Source organism: Lepus europaeus, chromosome 11 (assembly GCF_033115175.1).
Source record: "Lepus europaeus isolate LE1 chromosome 11, mLepTim1.pri, whole genome shotgun sequence".
Lineage (NCBI taxonomy): Eukaryota > Metazoa > Chordata > Mammalia > Lagomorpha > Leporidae > Lepus > Lepus europaeus.
This window is the reverse complement of record NC_084837.1, coordinates 112,978,142-112,990,988: the sequence shown is the minus strand read 5'-3', so window position 1 is coordinate 112,990,988 and position 12,847 is coordinate 112,978,142. Positions and strand designations below refer to the sequence as shown.

General features: G+C 50.1%; 1 protein-coding gene across 3 annotated transcripts in view; it reads right to left on the bottom strand.

Moving 5' to 3' along the window:
* SIN3A (SIN3 transcription regulator family member A) overlaps window positions 1–12,847 on the bottom strand; it is a 65,794-nt gene that overhangs the window by 52,295 nt on the left and 652 nt on the right. Inside the window, exon 2 of one of the 3 annotated variants that reach the window (XM_062206427.1) lies at window positions 12,183–12,295. The exons of the other annotated variants lie outside the window; for them this stretch is intronic. The gene's annotated coding sequence lies outside the window, so the exon portion shown is untranslated. The remainder of the gene's footprint in view (window positions 1–12,182; window positions 12,296–12,847) is intronic. 3 annotated transcript variants of the gene reach the window in all.

Here is a 12,847-nt window from a genome sequence, read left to right as displayed (position 1 = left end):
CTTTGCTATATATCTTTCTAAAATTTTTCTAAAAAACCCTAAAGGAAAAGCTATTACAAACCAGTTCAATGTACAAATAAATAAATACTATAAATTTGGAGAGTGGTAGAGATGTATACATTGGGGAAGTGCACAGGTAAGTGTTCAGTTATGCCTTGAAACTTAGAGAAGAGTTGGGATATGGGAGTACAAAGCATGAAATTACAATATTACAGTGACTTTGGACGCACATGCAATAATAGCTATGTATAATCCCTGCTCATTCATTCATCCCACAAGTAATTCTCAGTCCCTCCCACACGCTAGGCACTGGGCACTGTAACTTCTAGCTCCAGTGCCACCAGGCCTTCCACGCTACTGCTCCCAGCTGATTGCTCCTCATAGCTGATGGCAGACACAGAACCCTCCTGCTTCCAGGGAAACGGACACACAAAGAAATCAAGTGACTAGCTCAAGGTCATACACCTGGCTAAAGACACAAGGCTGGACTCTCTGTCCTTGGAACACAGGGCCTCTCTGGAGAAGCAGAGCTGAGCTGTTAACAGCCCACGTGCAGCTACAGCCTACAAAGTCTGAGAGTGCAAATGATGGCACCGCAAGAGAAAGGAAAGGTAGGCGTGTTCTTTTAAAAAAGACTTATTTATTTGAAAGGCAAAGTTACAGAGAGGCAGAGGCAGAGAGAGAGGTCTTCCATCCGTTGGTTCACTCCTCAATTGGCCACAATGGCCAGAGTTGCACTGATCCGAAGCCAGGAGCTTCCCCAGGGTCTCCCACATGGGTGCAGGGGCCCAAGGACCTGGGCCATCTTCCACTGCTTTCCCAGGCCCTAGCAGAGAGCTGGATCAGAAGTGGAGCAGCAGGGACTCAGACCCGGGCCCATATGGGATGCCGGCACTTCAGGCGGTGGCCTTACCCATGACGCCTAAGCGTTAGCCCCAAGGAATGCATTTCCAAGCCCTGTTTCAGCCACCACGATTATCATTAGCCACTGTTAGGACCTGGGATCTCTGCTTCAGCTCTGAAGCTTACGGTGTAATAACTCCAGGTTACGAAGACAAAATTATAAAAAGCAAAAAGGGGAAAAAAGCATTTGAGGGGGTGGAAAACAGAGAAAACTAAACTGAATAAACCATGGCAGAACATGAGTAAGTCAACTGGCAACATGTTTTGATTAAAAACGGGAAGCAGGTCCCAATCACCACGCGAAGGGGCCCTAATTTCCCAGTAAACCAGGCAGAGCAGGGTGATCCCGACACTACACAGTTTCTGGACAAGACTGGACACTGGTGGAACGTGACACATTCCAGACAGATGTTACAGCCCAGGGGTACAAGCTAGCCCCTTCATGAGTAAGAAAAATGAAGACCAATTTTCTAGTTCTACACTTAAAATGTCTTTAAAGAATTGGTCTCCTGGGGGCCGGTGCTGTGGCCTAGCAGGCAAAGCCGCCTCCTCCAGTGCAGGCATCCCATATGGGCCCAGGTTCGAGTCCTGGCTGCTCCTTTTCTGATCCAGCTCTCTGCTATGGCCTAGGAAAGCAGAAGATGGACCAAGTCCTTGGGCCCCTGCATCCACATGGGAGACCTGGAAGAGGCTCCTGGATCCTGGCTTCAGCTCGGCGCAGCTCTGGCTGTTGTGGCCAATTGGGGAGTGAACCAGCGGATGGAAGACCCCTCTCTCTGCCTCTGCTACCTCTGTGTAACTCTGACTTTCAAATAAATCAATCAATCTTAAAAATCTTATCTCTTTCATTTACATTAAATTTCAAAAATCAGGGCAGGAGTTGGAGCTTAGTGGGTAAAAGCTGCTGCCTGAAATGCCAGTATCCCATATCGGCGACAGTTCGAGACCTAGCTGCTCCACTTCTGACCCAATTCCTTGCAATGTGCCTTGGAAAGCAGCGGAAAATGGCCTAAGTGCTTGGGCCCTTGCTACCTACGTGGGAGACTCGGAAGAAGCTCCTGGCTCCTGGCTTCAACCATTTCTGTAACTCTGCCTTTCAAATACATATGTAAATCTTTTAAAACTTAAGATAATTAAAGGGTGGACACTGTTGGCATAGTAGGTCAATCTGCTGCCTGCAATGGCATATCCATATAAGTTGACAACTACAGCACCAGCATCCCATGTGGGCACTGGTTCACGTCTTGGCTGCTCCACTTCTGATCCAGCTCTCTGCTGTTGTTCCTGCCAAAGCAGTGGAAGATGGCCTGAGTGCTTGGGCCCCTACACCCAAGTGGGAGACAATGGAGGAAGCTCCAGGCTCCTGGCTCCCGTCTGGCCCAGCTCCAGCCATTGTTGCCATTTGGGGAGTGAACCAAGGGATGGAATATCGATCTCTATCCGTAACTCCACCTTTTAAAGAAAATAAATCTTAAAAGATACACATACATACAGGCTGGCGCCGCGGCTCACTAGGCTAATCCTCCGCCTTGTGGCGCCGGCACACCGGGTTCTAGTCCCGGTTGGGGCACCGATCCTGTCCCGGTTGCTCCTCTTCCAGGCCAGCTCTCTGCTGTGGCCTGGGAGTGCAGTGGAGGATGGCCCAAGTGCTTGGGCCCTGCACCCCATGGGAGACCAGGAGAAGCACCTGGCTCCTGCCTTCGGATCAGCACAGTGCGCCAGTCGCATCGGCCATTGGAGGGTGAACCAACGGCACAAGGAAGACCTTTCTCTCTGTCTCTCTCACTGTCCACTCTGTCAAAAAAAAAAAAAAAAAAGATATACATACATACATATGCATGTACATATTCTGGTCAATCTATTTAAGTGAAGACTCTTGGGTGGCAGGTGTTGTGACGCAGTGGGCAAAGCTGCTGACTGTCATGCTGGCCTCCCACATGGGAACCATTCAAGTCCAGGCTGCTCCACTTCCGATCCAGCTGCCTGCTAAGGGCTGGGAAAAGCAGCAGGGGATGGCCCAAGTACTTGGGCCCCTTCTACCCTTTAGGGAGAAGCTCCTGGCTTCTGGCTTTGGCTTGGCCTAGTCTTGGCCGTTGTGGCCATCCAGGGAGTGAACCAGCAGAAGGAAGATCTCTGTTTCTTTCTCTAACTCTTCCCAATAAATAAATCGTTAAAAAAAAGAAAAAAAAAAAGACGCTGAATAAATGGAAACTTTTCTTTAAAAACAAGAAATTGGGGGCTGGTGCCATGGCTCCCTTGGTTAATCCTCTGCCTATGGTGCCAGCATTCCATATGGGCGCTGGATTCTGGTCCCTCCTCTTTGAGTCTAGCTTTCTGCTGTGGCCCGGGAGGGCAGTGGAGGATGGCCCAAGTGCTTGGGAGACCAGGAAGAAGCACCTGGCTCCTGGCTTCGGATCGGCACAGCACTGGCCGCAGTGGCCATTTGGGGAGTGAACCAATGGAAGGAAGACCTTTCGCTGTCTGTTTATGACTCTACCTGTCAAATAAAAACAAAAACAAAAACAAACAAAAAAACCCAAGAAACTTTACTAAAAGTCTCATGAGTGAGTGTGACTTCCACCTAGTACAAGTGCCCACGCTAGCCGTCTACTGGAAGCTTCTCCAAGGCTGCCCTCAGGGTTGAAGTCTGCCAAGCAATGGGATCTATCACAGCACAGGTGAGGGGCACTCCACTCACCATTCCCACACTGCTCAGAATTAGAGTTTGGCAAAATCAACAGCTCATTCTCCTGAAGGGCACAAGACTGAATGCCCAAGTCTTCCTCACACTCAGTTTTTCTCTAAGCAGAGGGCCTCAGCTATTGGACACTCTGCCCCTACCCTGGGCACACTTAGTGGTGCTGGAAGACATTCTGGGTCTCACAAAAGGGGGAGAGGGGAACGGGCTGGGTGCTACAGGCATCTAATGGGTATAAGCCAAGGATGTGCCAAGTGTTCTACAAAGCACAGAGCTGCCCCAGAACAACAAAGAAACTACTGGCCCACAATGTCAGTATTGCACCAGGGATTTAACGGTAACACCATTCAGCCTATGCTGAATTTGTGAGCTTTAGCGATGTGACAATTTTTATCAAGATTATTCGGGACAGGCATCCTTTTTGTATAGAAGTATGAACACTTCTTTATGACGTACAATTCACCTTTAAACTTGAGCATCCAAAACCCTTATTAGAAATTTTAATAGAAATTTAAATCACAAATTCAAATTTTTATTCCTTCTTTTCCTGCCTTTGAAAATATAAATAACCCAAATGGCACATATCTAGGATGGCACCTCCTTTAAGGCATGAATGGGACAGAGTCATTCTGCAAACTCTGAGACCAGATTCCAGGAACATCACCAGCAACGTCCTAGCTCATGACCACTTCGAGACAGTCTTTATTCTGTCCATACATTAACAAATGTGATACCTGATTTTGTTGACAAGAAGACAGTCATGCATTCTCATGTCCAGATTCACAAATACCAGAGTGTTAACCCAATGATCTTGTCATTTCTATGCCATACTTCCTTCTCATCACCTTGGTACACACATCTGCCTTTGGCACCTGTCCACTTACACATCATACATCAGCTAAGTTTTGGTGCACAAACACCCCAAAAGATCAAAGAACAATCTCACACATCCTTTCTGCAAACTGGAATCGTTCTGATTAACATTAAAAAAAAAAAAAAAGTGCATCTTAAAGTCCTTTCCGGAATGGCCACCTGGATGAGGACCATCTCTTTGTCTTCTCAGAAGCACACTGGGCATCACTGGACAGTAGCATCTGAAGACATATTTTGTGACTAGGCTCATACAATCAATTTGACCATGGTCATCAGAGTCCAGAGCACCACGTGTCACACCGCATTCATCTGCTAGCTCCTGGTAAGTGTGAAATGCCTTCCTCCATAACATTTTTTTCTTTTCTTTTTTCTTTTTTTTAAAGATTTATTTATTTATTTGAAAGTCAGAGTTACACAGAGAGAGGAGAGGTAGAGAGAAGTCTTCCATCCATCCGATGGTTCACCCCCCAGATGGCCGCAACGGCCGGAGCTGCGCCAATCCGAAGCCAGGAGCCTCTTCCAGGTCTCCCACGTGGGTGCAGGGGCCCAAGGACCTGGGCCATCTTCTACTGCTTTCCCAGGCCATAGCAGAGAGCTGGATCGGAAGAGGAGCAGCTGGGACTAGAACCGGCGCCCATATGGGATACCGGCACTTCAGGCCAGGGCGTTAACCCGCTGCACCACAGCACCGGCCCCAACATTTTTCTTTTTGTCACTATAGGAGGAAAATGAAAAATTATGGATCCCCAAATTATGTTCAATTAATGCTTGCAAACTGTAAAAAACAATATACAGAATTGTCACATACCCTTCACCCAGATCCCCTAAATGGTAACACCTTAAATACCTAAGCTGGTTTCTTCCTGGCTGGGTGTTGTGGTGTAGTAGGTTAAGCCACTGCTTCCAATGCTGACATTCCAAACAGGTGTTGGTTCAAGCCCCAGTTGCTCCACTTCTGATTCAGCTTCATGCTAATGGCCTGTAAAAAGTGGCAGAAGATGGCCCAAATGTTTGAGCCCCTGCCACCCACATGGGAGACCAGGATGAAGTTCCTGGCTTTGGCCTGGCCCAGCCCTGGCCTTAGCAGCCATCTTATAATGAACCAACAGATGGACGATGTCTCACTGTTTTCTTCTCTCTGTAACCCTTTGAAACAAACATTTAAACATCTTTTTAAAAAAATATTTATTTATTTGAAAGGCAGAGTTACAGAGAGGCAGAAGCGGGGGGTGGGGGTGGAGGGGGTGTCTTCCATCCACTGGTTCACTCTACTAGATGGCACAATGGCTGGAGCTTCACCGATCCAAAGCCAGGAGCCAAGACACAGGAGCCTCTTCCAGGTCTCCCACACGGGTGCAGAGGCCCAAGGACTTGGGCCATCTTGCACTGCTTGCCCAGGCCATAGCAGAGAGCTGGATGGGAAGTAGAGCAGCTGGGAGTTGAACTGGCACCCATATGGGATGCCAGCACTGCAGGCGGCGGCTTTACCCGTTAAGCCACAGTGTCAGCCCTCAAACAAATCTTAAAAAACAAAAAAGATGGTGTCTTCCAACATTTTTATACTTTCTTGAAAAATGCTATAATGCTTTGGGCAAAGCAATAACAAAACTGAGATAGAACAGTGACAATGTATTCCACTACTGCATCATTCTTCAAGACAACTCCACTGTTCTCTCATTTTCCTGTTATTTTAATCTTTTTAAGCAAATTTAGGAATTGATGAGTAATGATGAAATAATTCCTAGGGTAATGAAATCTCAAGATGTTTCAAGATACAGGAAAACTAAGATCATATATCACAGCTTTTTTGTATAAATGGCTTTATCTAAAATGGATTTATTCCTTGAAGGAAATGAATTTTTCGTTTCATGTGTCCGTCTCTATCTTGCCTGAAGTTTTAAGTATTCACAGCAGGGAGTTCCAAAGGAGGGCAGTCATCATGTCGCCCTATCCTTAAACCGGTCACTGCTTAGTTAGGGTGACTAGAGAACGGGGCAAACATCAGACTAAACAGGAGACATACTGGCTCCAACCACACAGAAAGAGGATAGGTAGATGTACCCCCCACCCCCCAGGCTCTGATCACATTACCTATGCACCTGCACCCACAAAGACACGCAGAGACACCTCTCGCATCTACTACGTCTCCCCTGCTACACTCCATACCCTGCCTCGTCTGTGCGACCACCCTCTAATACTTGCCAAGCACATCCTCAGAGTCAGCCACTCTAGGAGCTGCAGACACAGCAGCAAACCAGCAAAGTGCCTTCTTCAGGAAGCTCACACTTTAGAAAGTGTTTAGAATATCAGACAAGTGCTAGGAAGGACACACAGGGAAAGGTTTCAAAACTTCAGGGAAGACCGGCCAAGGAGCTCCTCACCAGTTTCAAGTACAGGAAGCGAGGGAGCTGGCTGTGTGGCAACTGGCCGGGGAGATCTAGGCAGAAGGGGCTACGTGTAAAGACCCGAGGCACACACGCGCCTCACAGTCCCCAAGAACAAGAATCCTGTGTGGTGGAGAATCAAGCAGAGACAGACCACGAGGCCCTGCAGTCAGAGGGAGACAGCAGGCTTGCTCCTACAGGTGTTCAGAAGGATGCACACTTCCACCCAGACTGACCAGGAAGCCACTGAGGAGCTGTGGGCAGAGGGTGACAGGTCTGACTCGGGTTTCACAAGCATCACCTGGGCTGCTGGGCAGAGAACAGACAATACCTGCAAGCACGGACTCCAAGCTAGAGATGCCGCCAGCACTGCCTGGGTGGGGTGGTGGGGAGTGAGGAGAGACAGAACAGAGAGCGCCACATGGAAAGGGAAAAGGGGGGCTGGCACCGTAGTACAGTGGGTTACACGGTGGCCTGTAACATCAGCATCCTATATGGCCAGTCCTGGCTGCTCCACTTTTGATCCAGCTGCCTGTTAATGAAGAAGGTCTTGGCTCCAGGCTTCAGCCTGGCCCGGCCCCAGTAATTGTGGCCATTTGTGGAGTGCATCAGTGGATGAGGGACTCTCTCTCTCTCTTCCTCCCTCCTCCCTTCCCTCCCTCTCCTTCTCTTTAACTCTGCCTTTCAAAGAAATAAAACAAATCCTTAAAAAAGAAAAGGAAAAAAAAAGGGAAGAGGAGCCAGGGATGGCTGTTGGCTCCGGCAGAGGACCACCTCTCCGGGGGGCGGGAGCTCTCCAGGCAGAACGGGGGGCTCCGCACTCTGGGTGTCAGAAGGCAACGAGTGCCGATGCAGCATCACTTCCTCCTTCAGAACCAGGACACTCACATCTCTGCACAAATGGGAGCAAAAGTAGTGAGGAGTCAAATTTACCAACCAACCAACCCACAACCCCTGCATTTCAGGACTACAAATCCGGGGCTGTGGACCTGGGAAGTCTGGCACTGGGGGACACCAAGGAAGGGCTGGTCATGCCAAGCAGCACCTGTACAGGACAGAGAGGGAGTGGGCGGCATAAAAGCAGAAGGCGGGGCCAAAGAGGTACGACAGGAAGCCCACCAACAAACTCCTCACTAAGCTAGTGCTTAGTTAAAAACTTCAAATGCCGTTCGAGTTCAGGCTGTAAGCTGCTCATTCACCCATCAGCTGTGTGCAGCACGGCCCCTGGCACTAACGCCGCCGTCAAGGAAACCTAAATCTCAATCTGGACGGACTGTGGGCCCCGCTGAAGCTTTCCCCACAGAACGTCACCCTGTCAGTCAGCTGCAGACATTACAGACTCCTCCTCCTCCCGATCTGGTAGCAACAGACTGATCAATCTCTCAGAGTCCCACAGAGAAATTTACAAGACTAACGAAAGTCAAAGAGGTTTTTCTTACATATGAAGACAATCAGGAGGAAAATAGCCTAAAGACAATCAGGATTTATTTTTAAAAATAAAAATATCTGATAGGAAAGTCAAATTTCTTAAAAGAATAGAATGTGGGGCCAGTGCCGTGATGTAGCAGGTAAAGCCACCGCCTGCAGCGCTGGCATCCCATATGAGCCCTGGTTTGTGTCCTAGCTGCTCCACTTCTGATATGGCTCCCTGCTAATATGCCTGGGAAAGCAACAGAGGATGACCCAAATGCCTGGACCCCAGCCACTCACGTGGTAGACGCAGCTGGAGTTCTTGGCTCCTGACTTAGGCCTGGCCAAGCCATGGATGCGGTGGCCATTTTTTTTTAAAGATTTATTTATTCAGTTTGAAAGTCAAAGTTAGAGAGAAAATGATGGAGAGGGAGAGGGGGAGTGAGAGGGAGGGGGAGGTGAAGGGGGAGGGAGAGGGAGAGAGCTTCCATCCACTGGTTCACTCCCCAGATGGCTGCAATGGCCAGAGTTGGGAGCTTCTTCCAGGTCTCCCATGTGGGGGTGCAGAGGCCCAAGGACTTGAGCCATCTTCAGCTGCTTTCCCAGGCCATAGCAGAGAGCTGGATCAGAACTGGAACAGCTGGGACTCAAACTGGCACAATGTTGGCCCCTGTTGTAATCATTTGGGAAGTGAACCGGCAAATGGAAGATCTCTGACTCTCCCCTGCCCTCTGTTAACTCTTTCAAATAAAATAAATAAATCTTTATATATATATATATATATTTAATAAACATAAATAAAACAAAAAGTAAATAAAAATAAATATATATATGGCAAAAACTGATTCACAAGACTACTCAAGTATGCTGCTGGAGAGGTTATCACATTATTTAACTTTCACCTCCACAAAAACCAAAACCCAGCATTATTTACTTTAGAGCAAAGAAAAGGTAAAAATTCTAGGTTACTAATTTCTACCACCTTTTTTCAGGGTAGCATAAACTGGAATGCATGTGATGGAATAAAATTACAATACTAGGAAACAAAATTGGCCAAATTCATACAGCTTGTGGTTGACAGTGACAGCTGTGCCAGGCCCATCAGTTCTTCAAAGTGACTCTGAAATATCTCCAGACGGAAGCGAAGGGAGCAGGTCTGCAAGCTGCAAACACCATGAGGAGGACACCACCCTTCCAGCCCCTGGTGCTGTCCTCTGGCCACTCAGAGACAGGTGTTGGGACACTTAACCACTTCTCCTGCCTCACTCAGGGCCCCTCGCAGCCACCGGGGGGACGCTCCCTCCTCCCACCTCCTCACAGCACTTTACACCTGACGCTGGTGGCACCTACGCTCACCGAGCTCACCAACATGCAGGGGAACCATCAGGAGGAAACTTGCCTTTCCTCACCAGGATGTCTGGGCACAGACTCTCCCTCTGTCAGCCCGGAGCTATCCACGCACATGTCAAGAAATGGGTGTTAGAATCTGAGTTCCAATATATTTTCCCTCTAAGCTGCTTTCGAAAGTCCACCGCTGGCTCCTCAGAAAAGGCAAAGCCAGGACCACTGCACAGGGCAGCAACCCCGACTGTGGAATCTGCCGGGAACTGGAAGCAGGGACCCGAACAGGAATTGTCACTACTGACAACAGCCGAAAGGAGGCAAAATCCACAAGTCGGTCAACGCATGAAAAGGTCAACAAAATGAGGCCTTTGCAGGCACTACAGAACCCTGTTCAGCTTTAAGAGGGAAAACTGGTAACACAGGACCCATGGTGAACCTCCAAGACATGGCGCTAACTGCAAGAGCCAGGCACAAAGGCAAACCCTGAGGCCACTCAATGAGGTCCCTAGACAAGGGGCAGGTTGAGACGACCACACCACTCATCAAAGCGCTGGCGTTCAGGTCCCAGCTTCCGGGTAATGCATACGTGGGCGGCATCCTGGGCCCCTGCCCCACAGAGACCCAGACTGAGTATTTTCTTCTTAAAGATTTATGTACTTATTTACTTATGCATTTATGTATGAACATATGTATTTGAAAGCCAGAGCTACAGAGAGGGAGACGATCTTCCATCTACTGGTTCACTCCCCAGATTATCACAACCGCCAGGAGCTTCATCTGGGCCCAAGAGTGGGCCACCCTCCACTGCTTTTCCCAGGCCATGAGCAGGAAGCTGGGTCAGAAGTGGCCAGACGGGACACAAACCAGCACCTGTGTGGGATGCCAGCTTTGCCCATTCTGGCACAACACCGGCCCCCAGGCTGAGATTCTGGTTCCTGGCTTTGTCCCGGCCCAGTCCCAGGTGTTAAAGGCACTTGGGGAATGAACCAGCAGACAAGAGACCTCTCTCCAATGGTATCCCTGCCTTTCAGATCAATAAATTAAACAACTCAGAGAGGGAAAGCAGAATGGTGGTTGCCAGGATGGGGGGAGATGGTGGGTAAAATCAGGGTTCAAGGGCTGGAGCCGTAGCACACCGGGTTAATCCTCCGCCTAGGGCGCCGGCATCCCATGTGGGCACAGGTTCTAGTCCCAACTGCTCCTCTTCCAATACAGCTTTCTGCTATGGCCTGGGAAAGCAGTGGAAAACAGCCCAAGTGCTTGGGCCCCTGCACCCACGTGGGAGACCCAGAAGAAGCTCCTGGCTCCTGGCTTCAGATCAGCTCAGCTCCAGCTGTTGTAGCCATTTGGGGAGTGAACCAGCAGATGGAAGACCTCTCTCTCTGTCTCTCCCTCTCACTGTCTGTAACTGTACCTCTAGAATAAATAAATAAATTCTTAAAAAAAAAAATAAGGAGCCAACATTGTGGCACAGTGGGTTAACGCCCTGGCCTGAAGCGCTGGCATCCTATATGGGCACCGGTTCGAGACCCAGCTGCTCCACTTCCGATCCCGCTCTCTGCTATGGCCTGGGAAAGCAGAAGATGGCCCAAATCCTTGAGACCCTACACCTGTGTGGGAGACCCAGAAGAAGCTCCTGGCTTCGGATCAGCGCAGCTCCGGCCGTTGCGTCCAATTGGGGAGTGAACCATCAGATGGAAGACCTCTCTCTCTCTCTCTCTCTGCCTCTCCTCTCTCGGTGTAACTCTGACTTTCAAATAAATAAATAAATCTTTAAAAAAAAAAAGAATCAGGGTTCAGGGGGTACAGTTTCAGTCTGGGGAGATGAGAGAGTCCTCTAGTGTACACTCACAATGACTAAATGGCAGCTTTTATGTTCTGTGTATTCTGCCACAATTAAAAGTGTAAAGAGCACACCGCCCCTTCTCCAGAAGCAGCTGAAGTGCACGGACTCCCTCTGGTACCAGACTGCCTGGGTTAAGATCTCAGCCTGGCCGCTGCCACACTAAGTGTACTTCAGAAACTTCTTGGAGAATCGAATTAAAAGTCTGGCTTTCATTTAATTTTTATCTGTTTCATCTATTTAAAAGACACAGAGAGAAAACACAAGCAAGCACTCATCCTCTGGTTCACTTTCCAAACACCCACAGACAGGCAGAGCTGGGCCAGGCTGAAACCAGGAGCCTGGAGCTCCATCCAGGTCTCCCACGTGGGCGGCAGGGGCCCCAGCACGTGGGCCATCACTGCTGCCTCCCAGGGTCTGCATTAGCAGGGCGCTGGAGTCAGGAGCAGAGCCGGGACGTGCACACAGAACTCCAGGTGGAATGCAGGCGTCCCACGTGGCATTTTAGCCTCTACACCAAACGCCCATCCCATTAGGTTTACTTGGCACAAAGGTTTTGAAATCTGTGTTTACAAAGGTCTTCCTAAAGTTCATGAGACGTGCATACCAGAAAAAACCACACGGATTTCAACTTTTTTTGGCACCAAAAGAAGCTTATCTTTTCTCGCATTTTCAAGGCCCTTTGCAAAGTGCCCTCATCCATTCACTCCTGTGTCAGTTTTCTCACCTTTAAAGCACGGATGGACTGCATAGCGCCCACCGCCCCGGGCTCATAACACAGTACGGGGACACAGGAAAGGCTCAACACACGCAAGCGCTTAGCAGCAGCAGCAGGATCACCTAAGGGGAACGGGGTGTGACTTGAAAAAGCACCCACTGTGTTCTCAGGAAGCCTGCTGGCGCCACACACAACCTCTGACCCCAGCCGAACCCCGGCGCGGCATCTGCCCCACGCAGAAGGGAAGCAGGACCACGCCGCGCCACCCCCTTCCTTGAGGAGAGCAGGCTCACTGCCCAGATGGGCCGGCGCCCAGCGCAGGGAGCGACCCCGCAGACCCACGCTCCCAGTCACGCAAACAAACCCTAACAAAGAAGCCCCGGGAGGTCCTCCTGCCGGGCCAGGACCCGCACCGAGCCCGCGCGCTCCCGGAAGCGGCCGGCGCGCCGACCAGGAGCCGCGCCTCCTCAGGAAGCTGTGAGGGCCGCGGGGCCGTCCTCACGGAGCGCCCCGGCCGTCCACACGGCGCCCGCGGCCCGCGCCTCAAAGTTCCACACTGGACACGGAATCGCCTTCCGGCACCGGAGGGCAGCTTGGAGGTGGAGCGGCGCCGGCTCCCGGCACGCAGGGCGCGGAGAGCCCCGCCCCGGGGACTCCCGGCGGCCGCCCGCCCG